Source organism: Neolamprologus brichardi, chromosome 17 (genome assembly GCF_056152115.1).
Source record: "Neolamprologus brichardi isolate AB-2024 chromosome 17, ASM5615211v1, whole genome shotgun sequence".
Taxonomy (NCBI): Eukaryota; Metazoa; Chordata; class Actinopteri; order Cichliformes; family Cichlidae; genus Neolamprologus; species Neolamprologus brichardi.
In genome coordinates this window covers 1,473,292-1,489,370 of record NC_142120.1, presented here as the reverse complement: position 1 = coordinate 1,489,370, position 16,079 = coordinate 1,473,292, and the positions used below count along the sequence as shown (strand labels likewise).

The 16,079-nt window shown below is 41.3% G+C and overlaps 1 protein-coding gene across 1 annotated transcript in view; it reads right to left on the bottom strand.

The window, feature by feature from the left end:
- nek7 (NIMA-related kinase 7) overlaps window positions 1–9,770 on the bottom strand; it is a 68,953-nt gene extending 59,183 nt beyond the window's left edge. Inside the window, exon 1 of the mRNA XM_087830441.1 lies at window positions 9,470–9,770. The gene's annotated coding sequence lies outside the window, so the exon portion shown is untranslated. The remainder of the gene's footprint in view (window positions 1–9,469) is intronic.
- Between the last annotated feature and the right edge of the window lie 6,309 nt (window positions 9,771–16,079).

Sequence of the window (16,079 nt, the reverse complement as noted above, 5' to 3'; positions counted from 1 at the left end):
CAGTTTGACACCACCAGCCCATGCCATCTGCCTTTTTCTAAAATCACAACTTCAAGATGAGCTTCCTGCTTGTGTGTTGTTTTAAGGTGGGCTTCACAACCAAGGCCCAGCGTCACGCAAGCTTTTCCTGCTATGCTGCTTGCTGGCTGCTGTTTACAGCCAAGCCTCGCAGTGTGGTGCAATGTTAAATATTCACTGTTAAACTGTCAAGCCAGAACTGCTTGGGAACCCAGCCAAGCGCTCACAGTTCAGCAGCATCGGATTCTCCTCTTCTTCAAACATAACCAAACCAAATCAATCACTCTGTTTGCAGCCAAACCAAAAATCAGATCACGTTACCTCCCTCCTCCTGCCACACGCCTACTTCCTGATAGCCTCAGCCTACAGGGACCACTTTATTCAGCCTTTTCCTTCATTTATAAGTAAACACATATTCTTCATCATAAATACTAAACACATATACATTAACACTCATCATTTGTACTTTAAAGACCCCGTACTCTAGGCCTGAGTAAGCCTCTGCTGTCTCCCGACGTCTGCCATCAGACATCTGTAAAATATTTTATTTGATGCCCCAACACCACACTGGCAAAGGTCTCTCATCCTTGACTTGGCAGGACTTCTGACAGAGCCAGCCGGCAGTGCCACGCAGGCCTAACTCCTGCTGCTACAGCTTCCTGCTGCTCTGAGGGAGTCAGGCTGCGAGCCTCCCAGACTGTGGGCCAGGCAGGGCAGGAAGGAGGAGACTGAGGCGAGGCCCCAGGTAGAAAGGACTCCCAGGAGAGGTAAAGCAAGAACAAGAGGACAGAGTTGAGACCTTTCCAGTTAAGATGTGTAGCACTGCTGGCTTAATCAGTCTGTTAAAGTGACAACATCCTGACAGAGGTTAGCTTTACTCAGACATCAGGTTGCTTTTTGAGGGGAGGATAAACGCATAGGACTTGTTGTGGTTTAACAACCCTCATGAAGTGAAACCACCATGCTTTTAAATGTGTACTTCTCACCGTCATTAAGAGCAGGGTCTCTGTGTGTGCATGCACTCGGACCGATCATGTCTGAATGTGCGCCTGAGTCGATTGTCTGCACCAAGTCAGACCCGCTAACATTTGTCAACATGGCACACATCTGACAGCACGCCGTTACACAGGGGCACGTCAAACATTGTAACTTTGTATCTTTCCTGTATCGCGAGTTGCTCAACAAACTCAAAGCCACAGTTGTTTTGAAGAATGCCATAAAAACTCTTTGAGCAAGAAAAAAAAAAAAAAACTGTCTTGGCGCAAAAACTCACTTCCAGACTTTGTGTCACGGTCTCACTCTGCCCAGATTAATCTCACTGAAGCCACAAAACTGCTCCTTTATAAAAAATTACCTTGACTTTGACCAACCGAACACCAGTATTAAGTAGGGGTGCAATGATACTCGTATCGATATTGAACCGTTCGATACAGTGCTTTCAGTTCGGTAGCATATGTATCGAAAAATACAACATTTTTAATTTATTTTATCAACTTTTCTTCTGACGATGCTGTCTGTGTTGAGTGCTCAGTGGATCTGCGTTCGACTACTCCGCCTAGGCTGCACTGTCGAGCGCAGATCCACTGATCGCAAGCTAGCAAGACAGAAGCTAAGCTCGTTGCAACATGGCAAATTGAACCTCCCCCACCCTCATTCAGATCTGGCGTTTGGAACTATTTTGGTCTTCATGTGACGTATGACCCTGAAGGTAAGCGCGTCATGGACTAAAGTAAAACAGTATGTCGATGTGCCAGCAATGCTCAATTACATGGGTGGGAACTAGTGCGTTAGCGCAGTTAGCTCGTTAACGTGTTGACCGTCCAGCTCCACGCACGGGGCGATCCGCGGTAACTCGTTAAGGGAGATTTGCCGTGTTGTGGCGTTAACGTCATGTCAGATTAACGCTGACAGCACTAGTGGGAACACAACGAATATGACTGCACATTTACTCCGACGTCATCCTAGTGCAAAGACAAGTGGAAGCAGACAAAAACAACAAGCACGCATGCTACAAACTTTAGCCGAGTCATTTAGACAGCCGTTAGCACATGATTCTCCTTATGGGGACCTGATATGTTTAATATGCTGCTGAGAGTATAGCCCAGAAGAAGCGTATAGTATAGCTTTTATTTTGGAAAGAGACATTTCTCTGTAATAAACTCTCTTTTCCAAAGATGAGTGATTCCTCAATCAGATAATTTTTTTTTTTATTTTGTTGTTTCAGCAACATTAAATTTAAAAACTGTACTTTTTAGTTAAAATATATATTTATAATTTTAATAAATTGTATTGAAAAAATATCGAACCGTGACACCAAAGTATCGAACCGTGAATGTTGTGTATCATTGCACCCCTAATATTAAGCTATGATTTGTTATCCATTCATTTATCACATGAGTCTCTCCTCACTGTGAGAGACTCATGTGATAAATGAATGGATAATAAATCCTCTCAAATGGTGTTATTAAAATAATAACTAGCAACAGGCTCAGAGTAAATACTATGAAAAGCCATCAAACCAACATGTTCGGACGCCCGCAACTTGACGAGGATTAACGGAAGAGGCTTAGGAGTCACAGAAGCCAAGGTCAGGGAGAGCGTCTGAAATGAGAAGCAGTAATATGGGACAAATCGAAGAAATGGGTGATGTGGAAGTGGAAAGAGAGTGAGACAAAGGGGCTTGAGGGCAGTTTTGGCAGCAGGAGTTAAGGGGACCTTTTCATTACGACTCCTCTTCCTTCTCGATGCCCTCAGGCACTGACCACAGCCTCTAAGCCCCGAGCCAAACCGAGAGACCAGGGAGACCACAGAGGACTGAGTCAGGGTACAAACACAGAGGGAGGAGGGGCAGAAGAAAGATGTCTCCCACATGTAAATGAAGCGTCGTGAAACAGGGATTCAAATAAAAGAGTATGGTTTTACCCTTTCTTCATTTTAGCTACGACACAAGTGATTTCTGTCACCTACCTATATTTATCTATACCTAATTATTACAAGTCTATATTTGCAACATGTACCACCTGACCATGATAAAATAAGCATACATTACGTTACAAGTTGTAAATAATATAACAGCTTTATAGACATTTGTACACAACTCGGCTCATTAGAAATACTTTGATGGTGGTTCCAGCGTTTTAACAGAGCACAGGGACACATTTCTAAAATAGGGCTGTGCCATATGACTAAAATCTCATATCAGACATTTATCGTCCCAACAACGATATATAATCGCAAACATTTTACATTTTCTGTAAATTCTGTCAAACTCGAACAACTCGACTTGCGTGAAGTGTTTTCAGCTGGGCGTCGTGTACCTGGAGTTTGTGAGCATTTATTACTCGGCGTGCTGCAGGGAAAAGCCTCTTCTAAGGTAGGGCTGGGCTATATCATACCGTTCACAGTAATACCGGTGTAATGTTGGGCAACGATAGGAAAATGAAATATGGCGATAGAATATGGGTAAAACGCGCATGCGCAGTGCCTTTGTTTACGTACGCACATGGCGGCGACGCAGAATGAGAAGAGCGAAAGTGGATCGTTGAATGAAACAATGAACCTGAACTGGTTTGTAAAAATGCTGCAGGTTCACTGGTGGAACTGGTTTAGCTTTCGTCCGTCAGATACACAACAAAGCACTATTTTTGGTAGCGCATGCTAGCGGGCCGTCGTTATTACCGTGTTGTTTGGAAAATACGGCGCACTTAAAATCAATCCTTTAATTTTTCTGAAAGTCGACAGCGCCCCTTATAATCCCGTGTGCCTTATGTATGAACTCTGGTTGTGTTTACTGACCTCGAAACGATTTTATGTTCACGGCGCTCGAAAATCTGTCAAATGTTTCAGTACGACTTTGCTAAGCTACGAAGCCGCACCGCTTGATGGATTGTCGGAGCATTACGGCTATCGTAGGCGGAGCCTCGCGGAGTGATACGTACTGTGCTTCAACATAATATTACCGTATTGTGTGTGTATAACCTCTTTTTAAGTTGTGTGGATGTTATACATGGTTATGCTGAGGATATGTCGGCCAGTTTCCACTGGAAATGCCTTTTGGTTAAACTGTCAGCGAGGAATTTGCATTTTTAAATTTTTATATAACTTTAATGCACATAAAAAACAGCTGCTTGTTTAAGTGAAAATACATTGATGGGGTTTTGCACTAAAGTTGTGGAGTTGTAAAGTATTTTGTCTTGTGTCAATTAGATCATCAGTTATATCGTTATCGCAAATTTTCAAATGTATATCGTGATAAATATTTTTGGTCATATCGCCCTGCCCTATTCTAAGGTTTATTTTTAAGCACCTGACGGCTCTTTTTGTGTTTCTCATACATAAACACTCTGCATACTATTTCATGTGACTCCGTTTACTTTGAAAAATCTCAACAGGATCTTGAGCTTTATTGTGAAAGGTTTATGTGGAAAATAAACAAGCGGACACGCGATGGTGTTACCGTCGTTGTTGCTAACAACAACGCATAAAACATATGCTTGTCCGTCCGTAGTGTGGTGATATTAAATACAAGAGAGAAATTCTACAGTGACCATCAAATAAACAGCTTATTTTGCGACACCACGAAACAAACAGACGTTTTCATATCGTCATCCGATCTATATCGTTATATCCAACAGCCCTATTTCTGACCCAGAGAGCAACGGGTCACAGCAATTTCCTTTTCCTTGCTGCTCTGACGATATCATGGTAATGGGGTAGTATCAGCATTTGAATGGGGCATTTACTTCCTTTCTTTTGGAGCAGTGAACACAGTGCAAATCATCTATTTTATGGTTGATCACAACGACAAAAAAAAAAAAAAGTTCCCTAAAATGAATCCTGCAGTTTTATCTCTGACGTCACTAGAAATGGAAAAAAACTAACTGTAAAAAAAGAACAAAGACTGCAAGAGAGAGCGAAAAATGTCCCCAGATTTTCACACTAAAAAGGGGAAGGGTAAAACAGACAATCTGTCAAAACAAAATGTTCTAATACAAATTTCCTCTCTTCGGCAGCGAATCCCGTGTGAAACATTAAGGCTTATTTGTGGTGAGGTTGGAACAAATGCCCATAGCACACTCAGCATGCAACACACACAAAAAGCCTCCTCTCTTTCTGTTCATAAGTGCAAATTCATTCTGCTTTTGTCTCATCTCATGACAAATGCATACTGTCACTGTCACTGATGTGCTGTTTACTGTGGCATATAGCATCTTGTAATTATTCTGTGAAAGTGAATTTGTACCCTGAGGGATTTTTTATTTTTGTGTGTGGATAATCAAAAGCGATAGAGAGGGAGAGGGGACGACTGCGGAGTGATCACCGATAAAAATCCGACGGTGCTGCTGGAGAACCATCTTTACAGCACAGTTCACAATATGCCGAGATGGCTTTGGCACTGACTTAACCTGCAGGCTAAGCCCTGATCAATAGTGGATTTTACTATGCTTACAATTTGGGGGTACTGTAAAACAAATGAGTATTAATGCAATAATGCACTGTATATGACTACTGTAATATATCTAGGTGTATAGATAACCAGCTAATATACATTGTGAAAACACCTGTTCATCTACTTAACATCTGCAGTATCTGCATGAGCAGCTAGTCTACCAACATCTAAACAGAGTGTTAAAATGCAAACGTGCTGTCAGTTACTGATCCTGCACAACTTACTTAATTTGGCAAAACTGTGCAAAACGAAAGCGAGTGTGCAGCGTGAGCCACGCTTACCTCCTGCAGCAGCTTTATTAAAAAGCAATTTCCAAATCAAAACTGCTAACTGTGCTGAAATTATTCAGTCTTCATTTAAAGCTCTGTCTGCTGTGCACATGAGCATTATTTTAAAACAGGTCTTGTTTAACTTTCTCGACGTACACTGAAAAAACCTTTACATAATTGCACCATTTAGTTACTTAATTACTTTAATAGAGCGATTATATAAAAACACAGTTCTTTCATAAAGCGTTTCAGAGACTGTTTAAAAAAAGAGAACAGCAAAGATGTGAATCAACCCTTCCTCTCATTTCAATGATACTCCACGGTCCTAGCATCAGCTGACCCACGGGCACTGAAAGCATTTCAGAAACTTTGAATGAGGTCCTAGGTCAGTAATTTTGTGTTTGCATGTCTTTGTAGTGGGTTTCCCCCAGAGCACTACACAACCCAATGAGAAAAGGCATCAGTGAAATTGAGAACTTTCCCGTGACGTAAGGAGCTGCGAGGCATCCACCAAGGATATTTGAATACTCGAAACATCAGCGACCCCTGATAACAAAGAGGGGAGATGGATATGAAAAATATTGACGAGCAGGCAATTTAAGGAGTGTGAAGCTTGCTCACACATCCCACTCTCACTGCCAAAGAACCTATTTTAAACTCCAAGCCTGGAAATGAAAGACTCAACACTGAAATGCTCTTTTTTTAAAGAAATATTCGCCATTATATTATATTTCTATTTTTTTATGTGCAAATAATCTCAAAACCTGAGCAGCAGAGAAACCTATACAGTGATCTGCTACTTTTGCCAGCTTTTTTTCTGCACAATGCTCGGCCAAGGTCTTTGACATCATGCAAAAGACAGCGTTTAATGTAGCTCGAAATGGCCTCGGGAAGCATCTTCCTTCAAATATGCTCTGTGAAAGCAAAGAAAAGAGCCAACATTTTTTTTGTTCTCTGTGAAAACCCAAAGGCAAGATGACTGTTAAAAGTGGTCAGATGACAAATGTCTCATCTGATCTTTAATCCAGGAGGGGGGGGGCGGCGGCTTCAGGGCTAAAACAGGAAACTCACACAAGATTGAGCTATTTGGTAAATTCCACTGTGCTAAATCACCGCTGCAGTGCCGCACATTTCTCCACACCGATGAATGGCATTTCAGTCCTCGCTCTGAAGGTCGTGTTGCTATCAGACAATGTGTATGCATGGGACCCCGGGCGCCATCAAATATCCATGTCTGTGCTTCTAAAACAAAACTTTTTCTTCAATTTATGGCATCGTCAGTGCCTCTTACAATAAATAATGACTTAAATCATTTCTAATATGAACAATTTTCAGTTTCTACTTCCCCCGAGCTGCCATTCAGTAACACTTTTATTAAATCCAAACAACAGAAAGGGGCTAAACAGCCGATTTTTGCCAGAGCCTGTCAAAAGTAATCCCCCTCTCATCAGCTCACATTCAAAGTGGGATGTTACTGGCAGAAATCCCTCATCACAGAGACTGATGCAAACATTTGGCAGCCATTTTCTGATCATCCGGTTCATGACACATTCCTTGATAGTCAACTTCACAGAGCCAGCCAGTGTTCATCTCAATCACCTGATGACGCTGGCAGACTCGAGCCTGTTGTCTGACGATAATCGGATGTGGCAACAGAGAAGTGAGTAATAATTGGGTCAACAAGGTATGTCAGCTCCCACTAACTCTGGTTTGAATCATCTCTCTGCAGCGTAGCCAAACGTGATAGTACGACGCCTGAAATATTTGGCTGTGATAGGCAGCGACAGCAACGTGGCACGGGATACTGCTTTCAACCTACATCTGACCCCGAGATGATTAGGCTTAGCGGAGATGAAGCCGCCCACATACCTGTGCAGGGAAATCTGGTGGTATTTGTTTTGTTTGTTGTGCCTTTGGCTTGTATCCACTCCTTTTTTCCCCCAACTTGTTTTTCTACTCATGCCATTATTATTATAATTTGTATTTTTAATATTAATACGTTCAAAATTAAAGATGAGAAATTACAAAGTTCCAACAAAACTGTGGACGCCATGAGTGTGTAAAGGTTTTGCAGTAATTACTGTGACTCACAACAAAGGAAGTAAAACGAGAAAGGCCTGATCTCCGATTTATTTTTTATTTGAATAAATTACTTCTTTGTAACGACTAGCAGCTCTCTTCCAAATAAACCTCGTCTACCAAGTGTATAGTTTTTATTGTGTTTGGCAGCGTGGAACAAAAAGACAGCTGGAAGCACGTATGGCTTTCCCAAAAATTACTAAAAGGTTAAGAAACAAGTGTTTTGTAATACGCCTTTACATGTTTTCCTAGATTTAAAAAAAAGAAAATGCAGAGGTGGGTTTGTTTTTTGAACTTCCATATAATAACATATTTGCAATTTGTCTGACAGCTACTTTGGCTTGAGTTTAATAACACAAGCCCACATATGACAACTAAAAGAAACTAAACTAAAGCAGATTCACTTCAAATTTTTCATTTTTTATTAAATTTATTAATTTAATTTAATTCTAAGACAAATCAATTTAGATTTAGATCTATAAAACATCAGAACACATTGTTATTGAATGTGAGACCAACAGACCAAACCTCAAAATTATTTACCTGATTTCAATTTTTTTTCTATCAAAATGTCTTTTGGTTGTCACACATAAAAAAAAAAATTCCATCCAGGGGAAAATTACAGTATGGATGTATGTAAACTACTGGGTTTACATTTACAGAGCATGGGTGCCAAGCAGAGGTTCATGAAAGGCACCCACTCCATATCCAACCCTTGGCCCCGCTGCAGTCATGTTCATGGTGATCATGTATGAGTTGTATAGTTTTAATGTTTTATTTGGGAACAGAATGGTGTGTATGTGTAAGTTTGGTGATGGAGTTTTTATTATGAATGATGAATTTTTATGAATTATTATGTCTATTTTTTATGCTTAAGGACAACAGATGGAAATTAGCCCTTGGCTATAATCTGGTATGTTTACATTCATGTAATTTTTTTTTTTTACATTTATGTTCATTAACATGCACTGTCCTAAATAAATAAATAAATAAATTCATGGATGTTATACTACTCGACTAGGAATTCCTCCACAGCTGAGACTTCAGATCCAAAGTATAGTAAGCGACGTTGACAGACACGTAACACATCACTATTGACACATTATACAAAATAAGCCTTTGACATGAAAAATAGCTTCACATCACAAACTACTGACAATCAAGGATGTAAAGAAACTCTGTAAAGACAGTCGTGTTCTTCTACATCACTGTGTGTGATTACTGTTTGAAAGCTGTTGTGTAGTACGTGTAACATGACTGTAACATTGTAGCAACAAGTGTCCACTGTCATGTTGGCACCGCATTAGCCGCTTTAGCACTTTAGCACAAAGCCGTTTTGCGCACATTGTAATATAAACGTTACAAAGCAGCTGGAAGCGTTTACTGACACCTTGGACTGTCCGGTTTTACAAAGATAAAGTCCGCAAAGCGACATGCTAGGAAGCTAACAAGCTAGCCTAGCTAGCGAACTTCGAGAAACTTCTTCAAATGAGTGACAAACTTGTGTCTGAAGGGCAACTGGTGACTACTACAAACTTTTTCTGTCACTTTCCGAAGAAGTTAAAGCTTAAAGGGCAACAGCTTACGAGGAGTTCATTAGCAGTAGTTGAGTTTCAAAAAGTTCACTGTCAGCTAACGCCGTGTCAGTTCTTACCAGGAAGTGGGAGACAGTTGCTAAGCTATTCCTTCTTCACGCTGAGGCTTTTTCCTGATGGTTATGGCGGTTATCTTTGTTTTGCCTTTCCCTTTCTTTCCAAGGTCGCTGCGAGAAGTGGACTCGGTGGGCCTCTGTTCCTGCGTGGCACCGTGACTGAGCTGGAAAGTTGTCTCGCAGAGAGCGCCTGTGCCGCACAGCCAGGCGAGATGTGTACGTGTTTTCGGACAGACTCTCCACTACTAGGCCCCCCTCATCACCACAACGCTGACCCGTGTGACTGTAATGTAAACAACCCAGCATTCCCGGAGCTCAGGGGCGGGGCGAGTGTCAAAGAGTGAAGGCAAACTGTCAAATACCGCGAGATTCAAAGGAGCAACTTCACCAGTGTTGCCAACTTAGCGACTTTGTCGCTATATTTAGCGAGTTTTCAGACCCCCTAGCGACTTTTTTTCTAAAAAAAAAAAAAAAGTCGCTAAAAAAAGACGTGAAAGACATTACAAAAAACAATAACTGCTAAAAGAAATTTAATTTGTAGTTCTAAATAAATTCTAAATGCATTTAGGACGTTTTTTGCTCACTTTATGTCTCGTCCACGATGTTATTTCTCTCTCCAGCAGCGTAGGTTACAATTACATTAGCATGACCAATTATGCAAATTAGGTGATGACGTCATTTAGCGACTTCTAGCGACTTTTAGGACAACCAATAGCGATTTTCCTTGCTGAGGAGTTGGCAACACTGTTCACCACCTCACGCTGTCTTTACTTTGAATCGTGTTATTTACGGACACAGGAGAAGTTTCCTGTTTCAACTTACGGTGCATGTACCGGCTCTTTCTCGAGCTTTTCACTTTCAATTGCTGCTGGGTTTTTCAAACATCATCTGCTTATATTATAGGAAAAACAGGTATGTCTATAGCAGGCACCTCAAAAGCTATGCAGCTCACACCCGAATAATTTAGATGGATAAATAGATTTACAGTTATCGCTCTGTGTTTAGTTTAAAGAAGTTGAATTACACCAAAAAGTTGCACCTTAGTGTTGCAAATTCCATCCACCTCTCCAGTTCACTTCTGTGGTTGAACAGAAGATGATCCTAGCTTTCATAGGGCAAGATGGCGCACTTCAAGTGGGCCTGTTGTCCAAGCCTCCCGCGATTATCTCGACTTGGGTTTTGTTTTTGTTTGTTTTTTAATGGCAATTTTTGCTCAGAATCGTTGCGTTTCTCTTTATACCGCCCACCACTGTCTAGGATGTCATTCTTAAGTTGCAACAAAACTAAAACATTTGGTATTCCAACTTTGCTCAGAATTTGCATGACAATCTGTTGAGGCAGTGTAAGAAGGTTCAAGTGTGTAGAAGCAGCCAGGTTGCGCTGAATCCACTGATCCACACGCACACTCTCGGCTATTTGCTCGCAGTCTTGCTTGCCATCATTGCACGTGTACACATGACACGCGCAGAGTCTGTAATTGGGAATATTAAGAGAATTTATTGGCAAAAAATGGTGCCGCGTGGACAGCGAGCGCAACTGGAACTGATCAGCTTACTTTGCTTTGATAAGAGCTTCAGCAGTGATTTCAGACTGACAATTCAAACAGCGCTGATACACAGGAAACACATCTGTCTTCTTCCCATCCCCATTGTTAATAATCAACAAGTTAGGTGGGGCTGTGTTTTTTCTCCCTACTTCAATCGCCTTTTTTGTTAACCTCACTGCAAATATGGAGAAAGGAGAGATGCCTGGAGTGTGGGATTTTTTTTCCCCCTTTTTCTTCAACAACAGTTGAAGATTAAAAGAAACGTCTCACAGAAATCTGTCAATTCTGTATGTGAATAATGCTGTGTGGAATTTAATGGCATGAGTTATATTGGGTTTCCTCTACACCCACATTTTCTCTCAATAAGATCAATGCCGCTCAGTGACAGATAGGGATGGTCTTTTGTATCTTCAAATTTCAGGTTTCTAAGGGAATAATTAGATGGATGGATGAAAAGTAATGCATCAGTCTGCGAGGGGAGCTGCACCCCGAGTTCCTGTAGTTCAACACGCATGCCTCCACGTGTTTGGTAGAAAACTGTTTAATAATCGTGTTGGGTTTCCATTGTTCTAAAAGTGGCTCTCTGCACTGATGTGGCGCTTTAAACCAATGGCAAACTTTTTGTGTTCTTTTTTTATTGTTTATTTAACAGAGAGGATCTCCTTTTGATTTGGGGATATTTTTTTTTAGAAAGGGAAGCATTCTCATCTATTTCGCTCTGTTCCTTTCCAAACTTTCAGGTGTCGCTCGCAGGTAACCAGCATGGAAAAGGTTCTTCCTCCAGGGGAAATGAAGTAGGTTGAATCGCTGAGTTTACAGAGACCTTTTACTGTAAGTGTGACATTTAACTCTGATGTGTTTGAACACACATGCTGAACAATATTCCCACAAATGAGATCTGATGACAGCGAGCTTGAATTTACAAGAATTTGGCCGCAGTGTGAATGTTACGATATTCCATAAGCGATGGCAATAAAAACAACAACCAATTTCTCTGGAAAAACACATGGAAATCCAGTACAGAGCCGAACCAGAGTTTCTGAACGTCAACATTTGGCATGACCACTTTTATTCCTCAACTCTTTTAGACAAGCTTTCTTCTCATTTCTTTAAGTAGTCTCCAGGAATAGTTCTCCAGGCTCATTGAAAGACATTCAAAGGTCTGCTTTAGATGTCGGCTGCCTTTTGTTCCATTTCCTGTCAAAATGATCCCACACTGCTTCAGCACGGCTGAGGTCTAGGCTCTGGGGAGCCCCATCCATGACTGAGAGTGTTGCATATTGATGTCATTTAGATTTGGATTCATCACTCCATGAAACCTACTACCGCTGCTTTTCAGCCAGTTCTACTGTAATTTGGCATTTTATTAAAAATGGCTTCTTGACCATTTCTGATGAAGCAAACAGCAGGTGGATCAGCTGAATGGCGAGATGCCTCCTGCATGCGCTGTGTCAGGTCTTTGCTGGATTTGTTTTCTATAGGACATGAAATCTGCATCACATACTGTTCATCAGCCACAGCGCTTCATCTTTTGTCCTCCACCTGTTCAGTTTCCTCAGATTACCTTATAGAACACACTGCAAAGCAAAATACTATTTAATGTCTGCCACACTGGCATTTTTCAACTTTTATTATCACGTACAGACAAACAGTGTAGCCACGTGAAATTCTTTGGCTTGTGCTCCTCAGCTTTACATGAACATATAGAAGCGTGCAGTTATATTAAAGAGGAAAATAATAATAAAAATAACAAAATACTAAAGTATTAAATATTATAGAACGTAAGACGACTGTTTGGTATTTACAGTTTGTGCAGTAAAGATTTAAAGTGACAGTGTAGAGTCCAGTGGTTGTAGTGAGTGTGTCATGGTGTGTCAGCAGTTCAAAAGCCTGATCACTTGTGGCAGATTAGCAGAGATCTAAAGAAATTGGAATAAAATAATATTCTATTCATAAGTCAGCGTTAAGTGGCTTTGCAAACAAAAATAGCCTGAAAGACCGTCATAAAGCCTGGATGACTATCACTCATATCGCTTACATTTTTTTTACAAAGGTCTGACTCCTTGGAAGTAATATAAGGAAACGAGCGGTGGCCCAAGACTTTTGCACAGTGCTGTAGTTCTGAATTGATCTGTATCAATTCTTTGTACAGAGTGGATGAGCTGAAGTTTCCATAATCCATAACATATTCCATATTATTTAACGCCACCTGGAATTTTAGAACCACTGGATGAACATCTGTCTGCTGACCGTACTTTACACTTGCCCATGAATCCTGTAGCATTCCAGGGAAGCATGCTAGGAATGGATGTTAGCTAAAACAGGTGGTCTTATACTCATTTATTGTATCATTATTATGTTAGAGAGCTTAAGCTGTGACACCACTGGTGCAGCGGGTTGCGAAGGCGTTTATGTAAAACAAGATTAGTAGTGATCTAAGGTGGGAAGATCAGATACTGGTCACTCCCAAAAAAAGAGTGGAATTTCAGTTATACGTATGTGATGGACCGAGCAGTGAAGGAAACTTAGGCACAGGTTAAAGTCCAAAAAAATGATTTTTTATTTAACCCAAAAAACATAATTGGTTAAATCATGTAAAAAGAATCAAAATCTGGGGCCCATAAAAGAGGTCAAAATAACAGAACTCTACTCAAAGTTGACAACACGACTGATAACTCAAACAAACTGACCTAACTTAACGAGACAAAGGGGAAACTTAAATAGTGGCTGATCAGCCCACAAAAACAGGAGAAGGGGTAAAACACACAAAACCTAACTAAACCTAACATAATGAACTCCAATTCCCCCCATGGTCCCGAGTTATGGCATGAACCAATTTGTAGTCTTCCTTTAAAGCTGGCTCCGCCCCTTTTCCACCTCTTGGCTCCTTAATCAAGGGACTAGAACAGCTGCAACTAAGGTAACTCAGAAAACAAAAGATTAATCACACATAACAGTGTAAACTAAAATGTGCGCACTTATTTTAGAATGCAGTGTCATGTGGATATGTGAATTAACTCTAAACAAAAACCAGTTATTTATTGTCCTGTAAATTAATTCCTATATTTAAAGAAAGACAAATGTGAATGCGATGTTACTTATAAGCCTCTACACTAACATGGTGGGTGTTACCACTGTGTGGCTGTAAGTGCAGCCATCACAACGTAACTCCGAACACTCCCACCTGAAATAATGTGGAAATTTGCATTGTTGAGGGTAGATATGTAAGACTACAGAAAGCTTAAAATTAGTTTACTTGCAATGTTTTTTACATTAAAACAATGAAGTCGTTTACACAAAGACCAACTCAATTAGACAATAATTCATCTGATTATTTGTAAACATGATGCACTTTAGGCCAAACTCAAACATTGTGCAATAAAGAAAACATGGTCAAGTTCACATAATTTGCACAACAGCAGTATCAGCTGTGAACCAGACCCACACAGTGTTTTTGTTTGTGTGCAGCTTTCAGTGCGTTCCAGCTTTTCACTGCTAAATTTGCAGATTTTTTTTGCACCCAGAGGCTGAAAGCACATTTTAAACACTTAAAAAGAAAAAAAAATGTTGGCGTCTTTTTATTTCCTGCGTGTTGTTGATCTGGCTCAGGGGTTAGGTATGACTGCAATGTGGTAGAGACAGAAGCTGCAGTCAAAGCTCCTGTGATCGGGTGCAGACTTCATAGAGACCAGCAGATGGAGGGGAGAGGATCTGCGTGCATCCTGAAGGTTTAGCAAGAACTGAGAGGTTACACTCCTCCAGTACAAAGATGACCTGTCACACGCTGAAGCATGCCTTATCAATGCAGACGAGCATCCTGTTTATGTACCTCACAGAGCACAGCTATCACAGGAAAAGAGAGCGGGATTACAGATGGAAATATGTATGAAATGTTGTATCTCCCCGTCTCTCTCTCTCTCCCCAAATACCCAGGCGAACTTGGAGGCAGCGTGCATGTGATGCCTGCATTTCCATTTTATTCGCTAATTAATGTTGTTTTGTCTTCAAAGTGCAATTGCAACCTGTAGTTATCGGCCTTGATCGCAGCATTTTCAAGGTTGTCTAGATGTGAGCCGTCACATAACAAACAGGTGTAAATATAGAATAACAGCTCAACAGAGAAATGGAGGATTTACAGCGTGTGGAGAGCGCCGTGCAAACGAGGCACAGGAGAGATCGTTTGTGATAACGTGAAGGACGAAACAGGCATAATATTTCTATCTATATCGCTTTTACAAAAGCTGCTTTTGTTTGTGCGCGTCTGCTCGCCGTGTCTGTTGCGTTTCCCTGCGTGTTTGTTGGTGTGGTCCTTTCTCTTGGCAAACACCCAGCGCGCTGGATCTCTCCGCCTGCTCTGCAGCAGCCAGAGGGGCCGGCCTCAGTCTCACACTCGTGCAGCTCTCACACACACACAGCTGTTGAGCTGTGTTTCATTCACATCGTCACCCTTCTGACATCTGTCTGTGTGTGTGTCACGGTGCCGGTGTGTGTCTGAGTTAGCAGGGTGGTTGGTGTGCGAGGTGAGGTTAAATGGGTGCCTAGCAATGAGAGGAGGCAACTGAGGCGGAACTGGCAGAATATCTCACACACACACACACAAGCAGTGACAACAGAAACAACACTATCAGAGCAACATGTAAACTGCAGGTGCGCCCTGTGCCTCGGTGATTATTCCATACTTTGTTTCGACCCTGTCGCCCGTCACCGCGCGTGCGATAATGTGTGATAATGTATGTGCGACCTCGTGCGATGTGCGCTTGCAGAAACACACTTTGGGTTTTGCACTTGTTGCACTTGATGCACGCTCAGCAAAGTATTTATTTTTCCTGGTTTCATTTGAATCTGACGTCGACCTGGTTAGCGGGGACTGGAGATTTTCCCCGGGTACTTCCTGTGATGACAGGCAGAATCCTCATCCTTGGAGCTGGTTTCTCATTCGACCTTTCCGTGTAACATATTTTTCAGACAGACATATCAAATATCAAACCTTGGTTGCAAATGTCACGAGCTTAAGCCGACGTTAAAAACCAAAGCCTTCAAAATTTGCACAAATGCATGTTTTTAAAT